General features: G+C 38.5%; 2 non-coding genes across 2 annotated transcripts; both read left to right on the forward strand.

The window, feature by feature from the left end:
* The first annotated feature begins 9,373 nt into the window (after window positions 1-9,373).
* Window positions 9,374-9,446, forward strand: TRNAA-CGC (transfer RNA alanine (anticodon CGC)). Its single transcript has one exon. It is a non-coding gene; the product is annotated as a tRNA-Ala (tRNA).
* Window positions 9,447-9,670: 224 nt separating this feature from the next.
* On the forward strand, window positions 9,671-9,743 carry TRNAA-CGC (transfer RNA alanine (anticodon CGC)). The gene has a single exon. It is a non-coding gene; the product is annotated as a tRNA-Ala (tRNA).
* The last annotated feature ends 9,856 nt before the right edge of the window (window positions 9,744-19,599 follow it).

The following is a 19,599-nucleotide window of genomic DNA, read 5'->3' on the forward strand; positions in this document are numbered from 1 at the left end:
TAAACACCTGGATATAGATTGTCACATTGTAAGAGAACATTTACATAGTGGTTTACTAAGCACCCCTTTTGTGAGTTCAAAGAATCAGTTCGCTGATATACTTACTAAACCACTCACATACAAACAAATGTTGCCTGCAATTGAAAAAATGGGAATGGTGGTATATTTCACAAACTCAAGACAGAGGTAAAAGAAGAATGGTGGTATTTCACAAACTCAAGACAGAGGTAAAAGAAGAGAAGAACACACAGTCATAACGAGTATTGCATTCGTGAGGAGGGGATGTTGAACTATATTCACGAATGTATTTGTAAGAAGTAATTAGCTTTGTAATTGACTAGTCAACAACTAGTTAAATGTTAGTCTGTTAGTTTGTTACACAGCTGTCAACAGCTGTAATTGTTCTTTTTCCATCTTACCCTTGTAACAGTTCTATATAAGCTGCTGGTATCTTCTTTAATAAAACACGAAGCTTACATTTTCTCAATCTTTCGATTATCAAATGTACAAGTATGAGATAAGAATGAACAATAATTAAATAAAATATAATTATCAAGCTAATAAATAGATACTTATATTGGAGAATTATCTCTAACACCCACTTCTTCAAGCTGATGGCGGGATTGAACTTTGAGACGAGGTCGAAGAAGCTGAAATCGAACACTAGTTAAAGGCTTCGTTTGAGTATTTACAACTTGATCTTCAGTGTAAATACATCGAACATTTAGGAAACTAGAGAGAACTTGTTCACAAACAAAGTAATAGGCAAGCTCAATGTCCTTAGTTCGAGCATAGAAAACAAGATTGATTGTGAGGTATATTGTACCAACATTGTCACGCCATAGTTGAACAGGTCGCAGTATCGAAAGCGGAGATAACCAATGAGGGATCGATGCTAAATAAGCTCTATAGTGGCATTAGTAACTAATGTATATTTACTTTCAGGCAATGACCGAGCAATATTCATGGGTTGCTTTCGTGTGTTCCACGATATGAGACTGTTTTTTGAATTATTTTTCGGCAAACAAATGGAACCTAAAGTTGCTAACTCTACTGTAGGGTTACCTGATATTAGAATGGTCATATTGATCAACGGTAAAATGAGTCATTAAGAAAATGTATATTTCAAGGGTCATAATATCCAATTTTAAAGTTTTAAGTCTGGAATGAAAGTAAAAGTAAAATTAGGTCAGGAGTGTAATTTACACTAAATAAAGCACATATAAAAAAACCTACTTTTAAATTGTTTAAAATGCAATTTAAAAATACATATAAAATAAATATCACTTTATTAATCAAATTTTATGTTAAAAAGGTGATTTTCTCCTTATCTAATATTTTCCGTCTTTAAGGAGATCCCTTGCAGATGACTGTAAAGGATCAATGTTTAGTATAGTTGTTTGTTCGTATCTCTATTTTTTTCTTGGTCTCTAGGCGTTTAGCCTTCCTAAGATTACTAAAAAAAATATTTTCCGTTTTTAGGGTTTCTACAATAGCTTTAAACTAGCTTCTATATTGGATATTTGATATCCCATTTTGCGTTGCTCTTTTCTATATAGAAAAAATATTCTTTCTTAGATGTGTTTAATGGAGTCCATGATTGTGATGGAGTTTATACTTTTCATACCTCTGATTGCTCTTTCTTGAAGATTCGCTCCTAGATCCTTGGTTTTTTCTTTCTTTCTTGACCTCCGACCTCCGATCTATCTTCTTCAACAACTTCTTCCCATTCACCAAATGGCATGTTCAAGTCTATATGGGGATTTTCACCCACATCCGTCATGAGCAGCGGATCTTCTACAAACCCAACTTCACTCACACTAGGTTGTGGAACCATAGGCGTAGGCGAAGGATCAGCCCAAGCATTGTGACATAAAGTACGAGTCACTGTATTTGATGATCCACCTTGTTCATACCATTGGTTTTGGTGCACCATGTTCATATTTGTTTCCGGCAGATTAGGATTATATTGAAACATTGTTGCACCGCTTGAATCATAATTTTTTACTCCAAATGAGGGCAACATTGTTACTTGTGGAGTGAATGCACTACCAGATGGTTCACCGGTCTGGAAACCTGTCATCAATTCTGCGATGGTCGTGATGTGTTGTTGTTGTTGGTGTGACGCTTTAGGCATAGAGGATACATCAAAGCAAAAAGATGACAACACATTTAACTATGTTGGTTGGGGACCATACTGTGGAAAAACCTCCACATTCTGTTGTGGATAGTATTGTGGAAATAAATTAAAGTGCATTAATGGAGGAGGAATTTGGTTTTGGCCTTGCGGAGGAGGAGGATATTTAATTTCATCTCGGTGGGATGCTAGAGTCCTTATCCTCCTTCTCGTTTCCACGGGTGGCTCGTGAATATACGGTATTATCGGTGCAGTTGGAGCACTTTGAATGGGATACGTACTAGCCATACGTTGATTATGATCGATGCCTCCAAGCACACTGTCAGTTATATCTCTCACGCTTTGCCATGCACCTTCCTCGGGTTGCATGTGATACAGTCGTTCAACACCATCCGCCTGCAACACATAAATATTTTAAACGCCATACTAAATATTAATAGCTATCAAATATAAATTGTTGCTATGTTACTTACACATGCCTCCCTCCCGGCACTTCTTTGAGAGATCCATCTTCTTGTACGTGTCAAGTACCACTGCATGTACTGCGACTGCGAACACAAGTTTCGCGTTGCTGGTTGTGTTGTCGCTAACCAACTATGTCTATGTTGATTCCATGCATCAAGATATTGATCATGTTGAACAAACCATACCATATCTTGATGGACACGCAGATCAATAGAATGGAGCGAGTCAATAACATTAGGTTTTGCAGGAATGTGTTGCTCAAACCCAAATTACCGCATGCATCTATTCGGGTGATGTTATTCCATAATATGCACATATATAAGTGGCACTACAGAACGCCACACATTTTGTCCTCGCCGATACATTGTATGCATAACCGGTATGAGTTCTTTGTATGGCTCCCATATCATCTGTCAAATATTAATTACATTGGGTCACTTACTAATTGTGACTAACATTAATTAAATATTTGAAAAACATCCACCATAATTACCTCCTCTTCTTTCTGACAGTCCAATGCCTCCCTAATGAAATTGAGCTTATGCGTTGGATCACGGGGGTTATTAATCTCCACTGATTTCCACCTACAAATATTTTAGTAATGGATAATAAGGTTAAAGTAATATTTTTAAGCATAGATAATAATGAAATTGTGTATGTTTTTTTTACCTCATAGCATATGGTTTTCCACCAGCAATATCAACAACATGTCCACTGTTAGGGGCAATTGGTACAAGTCTCTCGTATGCCCAATATTGCAAAAATTGTGCACACCCACCTATTTGCTTACACGTAGGCTCTATCGCTTTGCACATTTCTCTATACAAATTTGCTAACATTGCGGCACCCCACGCATATGTTCCTGTCACATTGAAATCTTCCAACAAAGGTAGGACCATCAACTGTACCTTATTGCCACTCTTAATAGGAAACAAAAAGCCACCGCATATACGCAGTATCAATGCCCGTGCACGACACTCGATTAGGTACTCAGGTGCATCAATTTGAGGTTGTGCTCTTCTCAGTCAACCACGACATCTTCAACTCAACCCCGGTAATATCATGACCCTTTCTTGGCCGAAAACCTAATAACCGGTGGCATATCGTACACCAGTCAATTCCTATCTTTCCAAATGTGACGGCTTCACTGTCCACACGAATTCCAGTCAAGACCTCCACATCCTACAATGTCATTGTTGCTTCTCCAACAGGGAGGTGAAATGTGTGTGTTTCCGGCCGCCATCTTTCAACTAGCGCTGTTATCAATGCGTGGTCTATATTAATAAGCCACATATCAATAATTGTTCCAAAGCCTGCAATTTGCTACTTTTCCAAAACTCTTGGATTTATATTTTCAAAAACTTCAGGTTTCACTGCTTTGGAAGGCTTCAGTACTTTGTAATTGTCCTACATATTTTTCAAACACATGTGCAAAAAGTCACTTCAAGTGTTTCTAAAATTTATATTAGGGAAAAGTACAAAAATAAACCATGTGGTTACGTCCATTTTCGAACAACACCTATGTGGTTTAAAAGTTTGCAAAATGGTACCATGTACTTCATTCCGTTAGCAAACACATACCAAATTGACTAACGGTGTTAAAAGTCAAAGGAAAAAGATTTAATTTGGTCCTTATATTTATTTATTTTATAAATTAACCTCCCTTATTATCTAATTATCACAAATAAACCCCAAAATAAAAATTAAAAATCAAATACACTATCTTCTCAATCTCTTTAATTTCTTATTTTTGTTCTTCTTTCTCTCTCTTCTCTTTGTTAATTTCTCTCTCTAAAATCAATTAAATTTCTCACTCTAACAAGAAACAATATCCCCAAATCAATAGGTTAGAACTTCATCAAACTGACAAAAAAAAAAACACCATATCAAATTTAAAATAATCGTCATCAGAAAAAAAACATATTAATTATGAAATTCCATACCCATTTAGATTGTTTGTTTGATCTGGAGAAAATAATCTGCCAAACTTCCTCTTGATTCTGTTGTTCACCTAATTGTTCTAATTGATATTGTTCATCACCATCTTCTTCGGTAGCACATGAACAAGGAAACTCCTATGAATCCACCTCAATGCTCTTCGCAGTCACTGATCGGAGGAGAACCTTCTTATCAACACAACTGCTACCAAATATTAGACTCCTAATAAACTCCATTTGAATAGCTACTACCTTATACACCACGAAACGGGTATGGTTTAACCTTTCCGGGGAGCGACGCTTCTCTCTTCCAGCATTCCACAACTATATTCTCCACCCCTCCTCCCATAACATCCAGACCCGACTCAATTCTCCATTTCAAGCCCTTTACCCACTTTCCAAATTCTTCATTCAAAACTAAGTCTACCGATCGTGACACAATTGTGGCCAATTTAAGCTTCTACGAGATTCTGGGTATACCGGAATCCGGTTCCTTGACTGAAATTAAACAGGCCTATAAGAAATTGGCCAGGAAATATAACTCATACCTTTCACCACTGCCACCGGATGAGGTTGAGGAGTATAGTCGGATGTTTATTAAGATTAAGGAAGCTTACATACTCTTTCGGATCCAATAAAGAGAGCTGTTTATGATGAATATATTCATCACGATTATTCTGATGTTGAGGTATTTGATGTTAATTTATGGTATTTTGATATGAGAAATGAAGTTTGAACTGCTGTTACAAATGTTGAATGATTTTCAATTATTAGTTAATTTACCCTTTAGTTAATGATGTTGATTTGGAGAGATTGTTTCTTTTTTAGAGAGAGAAATTCAATTGATTTTAGAGAGAAATTAACAAAGAGGAGAGAGAGAAGAGAGAGAAAGAAAAACAAAAATAAGAAATTAATGGGATGGAGAAGATGATGTATTTGAATTTGAATTTTTATTTTGGGGTTTATTTGTGATAATTAGATAATAAGGGAGGTTAATTTATAAAATAAATAAATATAAGGACCAAATTAACTCTTTTTCCTTTGACTTTTAACACCGTTAGTCAATTTGGTATGTGTTTGCTAACGGAATGAAGTACATTGTACCATTTTGCAAACTTCTAAACCACATGGGTGTTGTTCGAAAACAGGTGTAACCACAAGGTTTATTTTTGTACTTTTCCCTTTATATTATTGTCAGAAAATTGATCACTATTGAGAAAACGATAATATTACCTCCTCCAACCAAACGCCTTGGGAACAATGTATTTTCTGTTGTGTCAATAACTCATCAATTATCGGTCCTGGATTTATTAATTGTTGAGGTCTGTTTTGGTAAGTCATTTGTTCCACGTTATCCTACATATTATACAAGTACATAAATGTTATCTCAATATTTCTAACATCAAAACATATTGCTAATATTTTTTACATTTCTAACATATAACATATTATGCATTATTCTAACATTTTAAAATATTTCTAACATTTAACATATTTCTAACGTATTACTAATATTTCTAACATTTCTAAAATTTAACATAATTTTAGCATTTAAACAAATTCATAGATTTCCGGACATGTCAAACGTTTCTAATGAAGTTATAAACATTTTCATCAAAAATAATTCAAACATTTTTAACATTTATCATAAATCAAATATTTCTATTATATAACACATTTAACATAATTCTAATATATTTTCATATTTCTAACCTTTTTCAAACATTTAACATATTTATAACATCTAACATATATATCTAATATTTAATATAGTTTTTTACACATTTCTCTAACATATTTATAGTATTTTCATTTGATTATTTTAATCTCCAATATTAACATATTTAATACATATCACTTCAAATAAATAAATAATTACATACCTTTTTTTTTTCTATAGAAGATTTCTTCTATTATGCACCACCATGGAAAAAAAATAAAGATAGTATTATTAAGTAAATATATAGAAAATAACCAATGTATTAATACTAATTACATATAAAAAAATATTTAGATAAAAAATAATAAAAAAATTATTTTAAACATTTCTAAAATTTAAAATAATTCAAACATTTATCATAAATCATACATTTCTATCATATAACAGGGTAAATTACATACGTGGTGTACAACCTTTACCCGTAATCACACTTTGGTGTACAATCAAAATTTTGTCTCACTAAACTGTACAACCTTTTAATGACCTCCCACTAAAGTGTACAGCAGGTAAAAATGACCGGTCAATACTCAGTCAACGCGCCACCTCAGCTTTGACCGGTCAAAAAGTCAAAAAAATTCAACCACTTAATATAAAATTACTTCTATACCCCTATCTCTCCATATCTTCATCTTCTTCCTTCTATTTCTTTCCCTCTCTTCAAATTTCTCTCTCTCTAACCTCTCTCTTTGAATTTCTTTATCTCTCTAACCTCTCTCACTAAAATCAATACCATCAAATCTTTGTAGGAAACTTCAAATTTCTTTCTCTCTCTAACCTCTCTCTCTTCAAATTTCTCTCTTTCTAACCCCTCTCTCTCCATAATGGCAGGTTGAGTTCTGTTTGATAGTTATGTTTTCAAGCATTTCATGTTGTCTTCATTTCACGGTTTTATATGATGGTTCATGTTAGTCGACCTGAATCATTTCGAGACTAAGGCTTTATTGTTGTTATCGTATTCATGTTGTCTTCATCAAAAGGATTTAAAGCAGCACTTTCCAGTTTCAACAGGTGAAATGGCAGTCGGCAAATGAAGAAATGACCAATTGCGTAAGAAAAAATCAGATGACAAAGCTCGTAGATTCCTGCCAAACTAGTCCAGCACATGATAATTTCATATACAAATCTATTCTGTAATGCAACCCTCTTGTGCTAGTTTTGTAAATAAAAGTCTGCATATAAAACTATGATTAGCAATGATATTTCAGTAATTTGATTATTTTTTAAAAGAAAGAGAGAAATGATGTGGTTTCCTCCACATATTATGTTCCTTCACCATTTCATGACCAACAATTACAAAATAATTGAAAGACCAATTTATTCAAATCAAAATTTTGGCAGTTTCAAATTACAATCGCACCATAGTTCCTTATTAACCATCATCTTCAATTTTTTTATTTATTGATTTGCTTGAAGTCTATTTTCATTTTGATAGTTATGTTTTTGGTTGAGTTCTGAATCTGCCATTATGAAGAGAGAGGGGTTAGAGAGAGAAATTTGAAGAGAGAGAGGTTAGAGAGAAAAAAAAATTTGAAGTTTCCTACAAAGATTTGATGGTATTGATTTTAGTGAGAGAGATTAGAGAGATAAAGAAATTCAAAGAGAGAGGTTAAAGAGAGAAAGAAATTTGAAGAGAGAGAAAGAAGTAGAATGAAGAAGATGAAGATATGGAGAGATAGGGGTATAGAAGTAATTTTATATTAAGTGGATGAATTTTTTTAACTTTTTGACCGGTCAAAGCTGAGGTGGCGCGTTGACTGAGTATTGACCGGTCATTTTTACCTGCTGTACACTTTAGTGAGAGGTCATTAAAAGGTTGTTCAGTTTAGTGGGACAAAATTTTGGTTGTACACCAAAGTGTGATTACGGGTAAAGGTTGTACACCACGTATGTAATTTACCCTCATATAACACATCTAACATAATTTTAACATTTTATCATATTTCTAACCTATTTCAAACATTTAACATATTTATAACATATATATCTAATATTTAACATAATTTTTTTTACACATTTCTCTAACATATTTATAGTTTTTTCATTTAATTAATTTAATTTCCAATATTAACATATTTAATACATATGAAATAAATAAATAATTACATACTTTTGTTCTTTAGTAGATTTCTTCTATTATGCACCAACATGGAAAAAAATAAAGTTAAGTAAATATATAGAAAATAACCAATGTATTAATACTAATTACATATATAAAAAAAATTACATTGCTTAAACATACCTTTAATTTTTTTGAACTCTTCAAATAGGGTGAAAGATTAATCTTGTGAATTGTGAGAGATTAAGAGAGAAAATAAAATATTTAAGGGGGTTAGTGGAGTAGAAAAAAAAATAATAAGAAGAAAAGGAATAGAATAAGAAAATAAGAAGAGAAGATTGAAGAAGTGTGAGAAATAAGAAAAATAAATGAAAATGAGGGGTTGAAGGGATAAAGGGGTGAATAATGAGAGATGAGAGTGAAATAATTAAATTTAAATAAGGGGGGGGGGGGGGGGGGGGGTGAAAGATGAGGGAATGGGGGAGAAAAAAATATTTTGCTCTATACATTTACGGCAAACCGTGAATGTATAGTCTCACTGCTCCCATGATAGGAGCAGTGAGATTTTACTAACTTATTCCACCGAATATATTCGGTGGAATAAGGGCAGAGTGTGGTCTTATCCACACTCTGCCCAAAGGGCTAAGAGACCGGAAGCCTAGCTTCCGGTCTCTATTTTTTTAAATTAAAAAATAGAAATCGGAAGCCTGGCTTCCAGTTTTTATTTTTTATTTAAAAAAAATAAATAAATAAAAATGAGAAACCGGAAGTTTGCCTTCCAGTTTCTTTGCAAAACGAAACCGAAAGGTTGGCTTCCGGTTTCGCTCCCAGTTAAACCAGCCCCACAGTAGGTATAAAGTTTAATCGGGCCCTTTATATGGTTAATTTTTCATTATAAACCCCACTTTGGGGCAAAATCCCTATTTGACAAGTAAAATAAAAACAGTGTTTTTCATTTCGAAACAATTAAGTTCCAACAAGCAACTATCTATTGAAAAGGAAATTATAACAGATACTTAAATTTAATATAAAAAGAAACTTGAAATGCATTAAATGTTGGGGGTGTAGCTCATATGGTAGAGCGCTCGCTTCGCATGCGAGAGGCACGGGGTTCGATTCCCCGCACCTCCACATTTTTTTGTTTCAATTTTGGATTGAAGTTGCTTCAGTTTTTTAATTTTTGAAAATCAGCCAGAACTGCTCAAACCATCTAAATGAACCATGCACCAACATCGGTTGAACAATGCATCTTTACTTACCACAGTCCTCAAAGTTCTAACAAGCAACTATCCATTGAAAAGAAATTATAACAGATAATTTTAATATAAAAAGAAACTTGAAATGCATTAAATGTTGGGGGTGTAGCTCATATGGTAGAGCGCTCGCTTCGCATGCGAGAGGCATGGGGTTCGATTCCCTGCACCTCCATGTTTTTTTGTTAGGTCTTAAAATATATATTAAAATTACTCATTGAATCACTCCCTCAATTGAAATAAAATTTGGTTTGTTTTTTTTATATATATACTTTTCTGTTTAATTTATCAGTATTTGGGATCTAATTAGTCCATATCCTACAATTTCGGATTGGAGATGGTTCAGTTTTTAATCTTTGAAAATCGGCTAGAACCACTCAAACCATCCAAATGAACCACGAACCGGTTGATCCAATGTCGGTTGAACAATTTGATCCGGTTAAACTTCATGCATCTTTACTTATTATAGTCCTCAAAGTGCCAAAACCAAAATTTATACCGGTTACGGTGGTGTAACCAGCTCTCGCCGGAGGTTCAACATCGACCTTTTACTCCAACGGAGGATGCTACCATTATTCAAGCTCACGCTATTCACGATAATAGATGAGCTACCATTGCTCCACTCTCGCCTAGTTTAAGTTTTTCATTATTATAAAGTTTAAATTTCCTATCATTTAAAAAAATCCTATCATTTATTTTAGGGTAAATTCCAAAAACAACCCCTGTGGTTTCACGTTGTTCAAAAAAAACCCCTGTGGTTTGGTTTTACCAGAAAAAAGGACTGTGACTTACGCCGTTATAAGAATTACGGAAATGCTGGAAACACCGTTTAACTTGGTGACGTGGCAAAGGGTAGACTCGTCCGAATTTATTGGGAGACCTATATAAGCTCCAGAAGTTTCTATACCAGCGTCTTTACATCTTTAGTGACTTTCCATATTTCAGTTGCATTGATCGCTTTCCAAAATCGGAATACGAAGTGTCATCCAACCAAGAACTCACCCATAACCACTTCGATCATAGTTCCTACTACTGAAGGTGTGTGTTTTCTGAAGCGACGAAGCTAGATAGACGTTGGAATCGCTTGTTCGAAGTGGGTAGGGCAACTACAGTTCAAGGTTTTGTAAGGGGTTACGTGTCAGCCAAGGTAAGGGCACAATATCCATGGAAATTTTGATTTCTTTCTTATGGTCGATGTTTTCCTGGTTCGGATTTTGTTTGATTAAGTTAGGGTTTTCTGTTTTTACGATGAATAATCGGAATTTGTGGTTTGTTTTTTGTTGGGTATTATCATAAACTGTTATATTGCATGTAACAGTGATTTAGTGTGATCAATTTGTGTTAGGATTTTCGAGGAGTCTTTTTTTTTGCATCTCTTTGTTTCGTGTGATCGATTAGTGTTGTCTGTTAGCTTTTTTTGGTTTGATATATAAGTTGAGTATGGTTTTGTTGGTCATTATATAGTTATTTACTATTGTTTTGTTTGTTTTTACCGGTTTGTTGAATGAATGGATGCAGATGGCTGGATATGTGACTCTGGTATTTCACCACGGAGGCAAATGGTCCTCATTTGATGATTCTATGAAATATTTAAGGGGAGATGAAGCTGAGATTACATTAGACAAGGATTATTTAGGCTATTATAGGTTGTTGGAATTTTATAGGCAGCTAAAGTATACAGGTGGGTGTAGGATGTGGATGCATGTGATAGGTCTTAGAGGTGAATGGAGTTATTGGGAGATAGTAGATGATAAATCATGTCTTAGTGTGGCAGATGTGAATAGCAAGTGGGATATATGGGATGTTTATTATGAAGCTCTACCTAAACCTGTGTCAATGATTAGGGATGATGTATTTGTCAATCTGGATGATGGTGATGAACATTCACCCGTAGAGTCAAATGCATCCAACTCAGATAATAGCTTACACTCTACAGTTGGTGGTCTTGAGCTAGTGATGGTAGGGGAGATAGAGGATTTAACTCTAGTTGATGATGGGGTTGGAGTACAACTAGCTGAGGAAGTGTGTGTGGAGGGAGATGAACAAGGTGAGGATGTGAATGTACCTGTGGGTGGAGATGAACAAGTTGAAAATGTGAATATAGGTGTGGATGGAGGTGATAATAATGAGGACAGTGATGATATTGACTTTGAATTTGTTTCAGGATTTGATAGCATAGATAGTGAGGATGTGTCATTAGATAGTGAGGGTGGAGGAGGTCTAGTTGATGAAGCAATAGTGCAAGGAGTAGATCCATTGGATGGTGTGTATGTGGCTAATGGTAAAGAAGCTAGGGAAGAAGTTATTGGGATTGGTAAAGAAGCTAGAGAGGAAGTAGTTGGGGATGGTATAGAAGGTAGAGAAGAAGTAGATAGGGATGGTAAAGAAGGTAGAGAAGAAGTAGATAGGGATGGTATAGAAGGTAGAGAAGAAGTAGATAGGGATGGTATAGAAGGTAGAGAAGAAGTAGATAGGGAAGGTAGAGAAGAAGTAGATAGGGTTGGTATAGAAGGTAGAGAAGAAGTAGCTGGGGTTGGTGTTGATGGAGGAAACATACTTGAAGAAGAAGTAGGGTTTGATATAGGTATGGATTGGGATGCAATAGATGAACTAGAAGTTGAAGATTGTTTTGTTAACAATGGTATGGGTGATGTTAATAGGGAAGATATAGGTGAACATGGGGTAGAATACATGGGGGAAGATGTGGGTAATGTTAGTGGTGAAGATAGAGGTGATTGTATGGAAGAGGATAGGAGGGAAGAAAGTGTTGAGGAGAGTGGTGAAAGTGACGATGACAATGATGGTGAGGATGATAGTGATGAGGACAGTGATGGCAATCAGGACACCGATGGGGAAGAAGATGGTGATGATAGTGAAGATAGTGAGTTTGAAGTGGTTTCAGGGTTTGATATATCTGACAGTGAAGATGTGTCATTAGACAATGAAGATGAAATTCCAAATGAAGGTACTAGTTATGTCCCTAATAGAGAAGGTCACAGTGATGTTTTCAATCGCAATTCAAACAGGATGGAGGTAGAATTTGTCTTCAATAAGGCTGCTCCTGACCTGGATGATGAGTTAAGGAGCTTGCAAGGCTCAGATGATGAGGGAGTAACCCCAAATGTAGAATACAATGCAATGACCAAAAATTTGGCATTAGGTATGACCTTTAGGAGTGCTAAGGATTTTAGAAAAGCTTTGAGGGCTTGGGCCGTAGAGGGAGGGCACACTTTTTGTTTCAGAAAGAATGGACCTTCAGTCGTGTATGTTAAGTGTGATGCAGATGGTTGTGAGTTCAGGATTAGAGGATCTATGGTTAGGGGCACTCAAACTTTCAAAATAAAGACATGTAATCTCAATCATACTTGTCCTAAACAATACAATGAGAAATTTTGTAAGGTTTCATACCTTTGTGAGAAATATTTGGAAGACATGAGGGATGATAAGGATTTGAAAGTGTCATACCTGAAGAATAAGATTAAGAGGGATTTGGGCTATGAGGTGTCTATTCGAAAATGCTATAGGACTAAGAGTGAGGGGAGGAAAATTATATCTGGTCAAATCAGGGATCAATATAAGAGGTTGTATGATTATGCTGAGACTCTCAAAGTAACTAATCCATGAACTGTTGTCCAAATAAAAATGGAGTTGAAGCTAGACCATGGGTTAGGAGTTCCTAGGGAGATTGTTTTGTTTCAACACATGTACGTTCGGATGGCTGAACAAAAACAAGGATACTTCTCTGGCATACAGCCAATTATATGCCTTGATGGTTGTCATTTGAAAGGAATGATGGGTGGGCAGTTGTTGGCTGCAATTGGTAGGGATGGCAACGAGAACCTATTTCCAATTGATGTTGCTGTTGTTGACTCTGAGTGCAAGGAATCCTGGTCATGGTTTCTACAAGTTTTGCAAGATGATTTTGGCGCGGTTAGAGAAACTGGATGGGTCTTCATGTCGGATCAACAAAAGGTGGGTTATGGTTATTATATGTTTGTTAGTTGATAACGAGTAGAGAAATTATGATCAACTTCCGTCCCTGTGGGGGCGTCGTTGGGTTCGACGGGGGGAAGCTCCGATGCCAAAGTCAGTAAGATGAATCGAGGAAACAAACTGAATTGACAAAGGTTGTGAGAATGTGTACCTCGATAACCTAGGGAATCAAGCTATATATAGCTGAGAAGTTGTAACCTTCAGGAAACTAGAAAGTCTCCATTAATGCTCCATTAATGGTGGTTACGAGTTATCTTTAACCTGGCAGTTAGCTAATTAATAATTCATTAATGATCTTTATGGCCGAGTCGGCGGCCAGCCGTTATAGTGGCGAATCAGGTGAATGAAGAGATTCGCCTCATAGGTCCGCCAGCGGATCTCTCAGAGCAGATCCATGGAGATCCGCCTGCCAGCTCCCCTTTGGGGATCACTACACGGCGTTCTTGAGGTGAATATCCCTTTTAGTCCTCGGGTTAATATCTCGATGTTATCAGAAGCCCCCCAAAATGCCCTTAAAGTCCTTTAGGGCTTTTGAGATTCCGCGCGCCGTCATAAACACCTGCATTAATGAGCACACTGTTCAATGCCAATGGATGAATGACACGTGTAGTGGACGCACTGTCCCAGGAAGGAGAAAACTTTCTTCTTCCTCTTTCGCTTTCTCTTTCTTCTTTACTTCTTCGTTTTTTCTCTATTGCTTGAAGCTTTTTCCGGGAATTTTTCAGAGTTTCGCACCAAGCTTCCGATTTCTCATGTAAGTTCATTTTCTTTTGTTTAACTTTTCTCTGGATGTTTAGAAGTTCGTCTTCATCTTCTAGATCAAGTTCAGAACTTTTTAATTCAACCTCTTCTCCCGAAATAGAAGTCGATTTTAGTTGGACCACTTCGTCATCAGGGAACTCTTTTTCTTCCGAAGGCACGATTAACTCTGATTTAGCTGGGTTTAGTGACTCGGCGTGTAATCACTATCAAACTCGTTCCACTAGGAACCCGATTCTTTTTACTTCTGTCTCTGGCGCCGCTCCGGCCGGTGCATCTAGGTGGTTTCCGGGGACAATGGCCTCTTCTTCAATTCCTCCTAAGAAAAAGAATCCCCGAGCGGAGTCTACTCCGTCTCGTATGAGCGCCGCGGATCTAGCGGATCTGGCGAATCGCTTTCCCTGGATCAAGAACTATGAGACTCAGCTTGCCGCATCTCATCAACGTCCTTCCTGTCCGCCTAGCGGTTTCCTTACAGTATACTGCAGTCATGTGGAGAGAGGGTTCCGACTTCCTCTTCCGAAGATGATGGCGGACATCCTCTCCTACTTTGACATCATGGTCAGCCAGCTACATCCCAACTGCTGGTTGGATATCGCTTTAGACTGCTACCTCGCCTCAAATTTAGGAATGGTATATACATGTCGTATCTTTAGAGCCTTTCACAAACCATCAAAACGGAAGTCCGAATCCTATCTTACGTTCGCCAAATTCGGAGTATATTCGCCCTTTAGTGACAAAATGTCCAATGTCCATTGCTGGGATGAGAAATTCTTCTACGTGAAGATAAAAGATGGCGAACCATTGGGTTTTCCTTCAGTCTGGAATCCCAGGCCGTTACATATGGCGGGCGATATGCGAATTTTAACGGATAGTGATGAGAAGGTGGCGGAGCTCATGAAGCAGATCAAGGCGGATGCATGGACATATGTGGATGCCTTAGCTTTCATGATGAGTGATATTCCATTGATTCGCCTGGAAGGGGATCAATTCATTTACTCAAGGATTACGCAATTTGACCAAGGTACCTTTCATTTCTTCATGAACTTTGATTACTTTAATGTTTTCTTTGGCAGGGGTTTATCTAAGGCCAATCACGCTCTTGCAGAGAAGCGTAGGAAGTTTCTGGAGGCTGAAGCACGCAAGAAAGATCAAGCGGCGAATCCTCAAACGAATACTGGAAAACGTCCTACGGAAACGGTGGTTGAGCCGCCACTAAAGAGGAGGAAGCCTACCACCACTGGAGGCCCTAAGCTTATGGCGGATGCCATGAGGTCCGCCAGGCCTGCTGGGGAGATTGCACAGGTAGGTTACCTTTTATCTTTATTTGTTCATCAAGTTTTGGACTTGAGTTCTGACCCTTGAACGTTTGTGTAGACGGCGAAACCCGATATTGGTGGATACTGGTCCGCCAAATTTGGAGCCCAAGGTTCTTTCGAGAATGAATCTATCCTAAACGATTTGGATGAGGCCTTAGGTCAGGTGGGCGAAGTGCAGAGGAACCATAACCAGATTCCTGGTTCCATTCATGCGCAAAAGGGGAAAACGGAGCTCCTCATGGTGAGTTCCTTTAGAAAGGATTTCGTTTTGCAGAAAATACTAGTCCTTCATTCCTTTTTGAATGAATTGTTTGTTTTTGACAGTTGTATACTCGCATACGTACCATGGAAACAGAGCTCCTTCAAAATGTGGCGGATAAGGCAACCGTCGAGAAGTTAGAGAAAGAGGTAGCGGAAGCCAATGCGAATATCGCTTCTGCTAATGCAAACCTCACTTCCGCTAATGCAAACCTTGCTTCTGCCACAGCCGCCTTGGTTCTTAGGGACGCAGAAATTGAGAAGTTAAAGGCAAAGATCGTGTCTGATGCCAAAAACCACGAGGACGCCCTTGGAGAAGCTGAATATATGGCGGGTGAGCAAGCCTTTTATTACGGCGAAATGCTCATGGCGTACTTCTCACTGGCGTATCCTGAGACTAATTTCACAGATCCGCAATTCGCCGTCCCCGAACCAGAGGATGTGGCGAAATTCAACAAAATGTCAGATGCTAAGGAGTACCTCCGTGATTATGTTCGGAGATGGATGAAGGGGCCCATGGAGGAAACCAAGCCGTCCACTACTGTTACATTGGAGGAGCTTGAGGAGGTGTCCCCTAAGGCGGGTGAAGAACCGATTCCTGACCAGACTCTTCTCCTTGGTCCCACATCCTCTGCGGATAAGGAGGTATCTCCGGCTGGCGTATCTGTGGATGTGGAGAAGGAAGATCCCCAAGCAAGCGCCGTGAGCAAGGAAAGCGCAAAGGAGGATGCTCCCATTGTTACTTAGTTTGTTTTTATTTGTGATATTGTAAAAACGCCTCTAAGTACAATTTGTTTTAATCCTTCATAGAAGCTATGTTATTTTGCCTTTACGTTTGCGTAAGGAAATATATAGGCATCTAGGATTTGTGTTGGAGTAGGTGGCCAGCCATACTCTATTGTATGAACCTTTGTGAAGGTTAGAAGCTGTTCTATTCCTTCTAGAGGAAGTAAAGCTGCCCAGGGGATCAATTTGTTACCTATCTTTGAGGTGAAGTGATCCGCCCGTAGGACTTGTGAATCCTTCTCTGGGAAGGATAAGAGAGTGTAAAGACCTTGCGTCCAAGGATCGTTTTAACTCTATTGGAGATTGGGATCCGCTTAGAGACAGATCCGCCCATAAGATTGGTTCTCTTACGTCTTTAAGGCGAAAAGAAAGTAGCTATAAGATAGCGATACGTTGTAAATGTGGAGAGCGTTGGATGCCCCCTTCTTTTTAAGACTGGAATATTGATATTGCTGCAACAAACTTTTAAAAAGAACATAGATAACAGAACAAATGATGTTTATTAATGGGAGAAATACTTTATTACAGCAAGTAGGTCTTATAGGTGAGCCTCGTTAAAACCTTTAATAAGAAAAACCACATGGGAAAAAGCTTATTAAAGGAAAAAGAGTACTCAAGACCGTGTGTACACTTCATTTTCTGACAAAATATTTGCAGAGATTTTGGAGGTTCCATGTGCGTGGCAGTGTGTTACCCTCCATATCTTGGATTTTAAATGTGGCGAACCCAATCTTGTCCACTATCTGATACGGACCCGTCCAGTTGAGCCCTAACTTGCCCTTGCCTTCTCGAGACTGGACTTTGTCAGCCTTTCGGAGCACAAGATCACCCACATTTAGATCCACAAGCTTGGCGTTTTTATCATGATAAGCTGCGATCCGCTGTTTATATGCCGCCATACGCACATAGGATTGGTCCCTGCGATCTTCTATCCGATCTAGGTGCTCCCTTAGCCGTTTACCGTTGTCCTCTTCACAATAAAAGGCCACTCTATCACTGGGGACCTGTATTTTAACTGGGATCACGTCTTCGACTCCATGAGAAAGGGCGAATGGTGTTTCCCCTGTGGCCGTCCTTGGGGTGGTGCGATAAGCCCATAGAACGCCTGTCAGCTGGTCCGCCCACTTCTTATCATGCTCTCCCAATCTCTTCTTTATCCCCTTTACGATCGTCCGATTTGTAACTTCAGTCATCCCATTGGACTGGGGATAATAAACGGAGGCAAATCTATTCAGGATGCCCAACCCTTCACAGAAAGCTTTGAATTCGCCACAGTTGAACTGTGTTCCATTATCGGTGATGATGGTATGTGGAACACCGTATCTTCCCACGATGTTGTCTTTGACAAATTCCACCATTCGTTCTGTAGTGATGGAGGACACAGCTTCGGCTTCTACCCACTTGGTGAAATGGTCCACTGCCACTACTACGTACCTCCTCTGTCGGCGAGTCGGAGGAAATGGGCCAACAATGTCTATTCCCCAGAGGGCGAATGGCCGTCCTTCTATGATGGGCCTCTGGATATGTTTGGCAGTATGTGATTCATTCGCATGAATCTGGCAACTGTGACAAGATTCTACCAATTTTTGGGCATCCAATTCTGCCGTGGGCCAATAGAAACCTGCTAACCTGGATTTCTTCAAGATGGCGGCGGATGCTTCATGAGCCCCACATGATCCCTCATGTAGCTCTTTGAGGATTTGTTGTCCCTCTTCCGGCAGAATGCACTTCAACCAGGGATGGCTAAAGGATTTTCTGTAAAGGCCGTCATTGATCATGGAGAAATAGGCCGCTCTCCTAACTATCCGTCGTGCCTCTTCTTTGTCCTCAGGTAAGGTTCCATTTAGCAGATATTGGCGGATGACCGATCTCCAATCATCTTCTACCGTTGTGAGTAGGGATACTTCCTCTGAGGCGAAGGTTGGAGCTATTTTAACCTCGAAGGGACAATCCGGATCTGTCCAGTTCTCCTCACAAGAGGCCATTTTGGCCAAATGATCCGCCTCTGTGTTGGACTCCCTTGGTACGTGAATCAGTTCCCATTTAGTTTCCTTAGTCTCAAGGTGATCCAGCAATTTTTTGACTTCTGCTACGTATTTGGCCAGAACCTCGTCTTTCACCTCGTAATTCTTGATTACTTGGTTGACCATTAGCTTAGAATCACTATAGATCACAATCCGCTCAGGAGTGATTTCTTTGAGTAGGCGTAATCCCAATATCAGAGCTTCATATTCAGCAGCATTATTAGTTGCATGGAAATTTAATTTTGCTGCGTACCGTAATTTTATGTATTGGGGCCCTTGATCACAACGCCTACACCAGCTCCGTCCGCCGAGGAGGCGCCGTCGGTGTACATTGTCCACTCCTCTATTGGAGGCTTGGGATGATCTATCCCTTCATCAGTGAATTCATTCACGAAGTCTGCCAGGACCTGACTCTTTAAAGCTGACCTGCTTTCATATCTTACATCGAATTCGCCCAGGCGAATTGCCCATTCCATCAACCTTCCCGAAGTGTCTGGTCTCTGCAACACCTTTCTCATTGGTATATTCGTTCGAACCACTACAGTATGCGCCTGAAAATATGGCCTAAGGCGGATTGCCATGGTGACAACAGCCAGCGCCATTTTATCAAGTTTAGAATATCTGGTTTCAGCGTCTTTCAAAATCTTGCTCACGTAATAAATCGGAAATTGCTGGCCATCCTCCTCTCGTATCATGACCGTGCATACGGCTTTATCTGTAACCGATACATACATGTAGAGGTCCTCTCCCTTCAAAGGTCGACTCATCATGGGTGGCTCCGTGAGGAACCGCTTGATTCCTTCGAAGGCCCTTTCACAATCCTCATTCCACTCGAATGCCTTTTGCTTCTTAATGACCTCGTAAAAGGGCTGACATCTGCGAGCTGAACAAG

Source organism: Euphorbia lathyris, chromosome 5, assembly GCF_963576675.1.
Source record: "Euphorbia lathyris chromosome 5, ddEupLath1.1, whole genome shotgun sequence".
Lineage (NCBI taxonomy): Eukaryota > Viridiplantae > Streptophyta > Magnoliopsida > Malpighiales > Euphorbiaceae > Euphorbia > Euphorbia lathyris.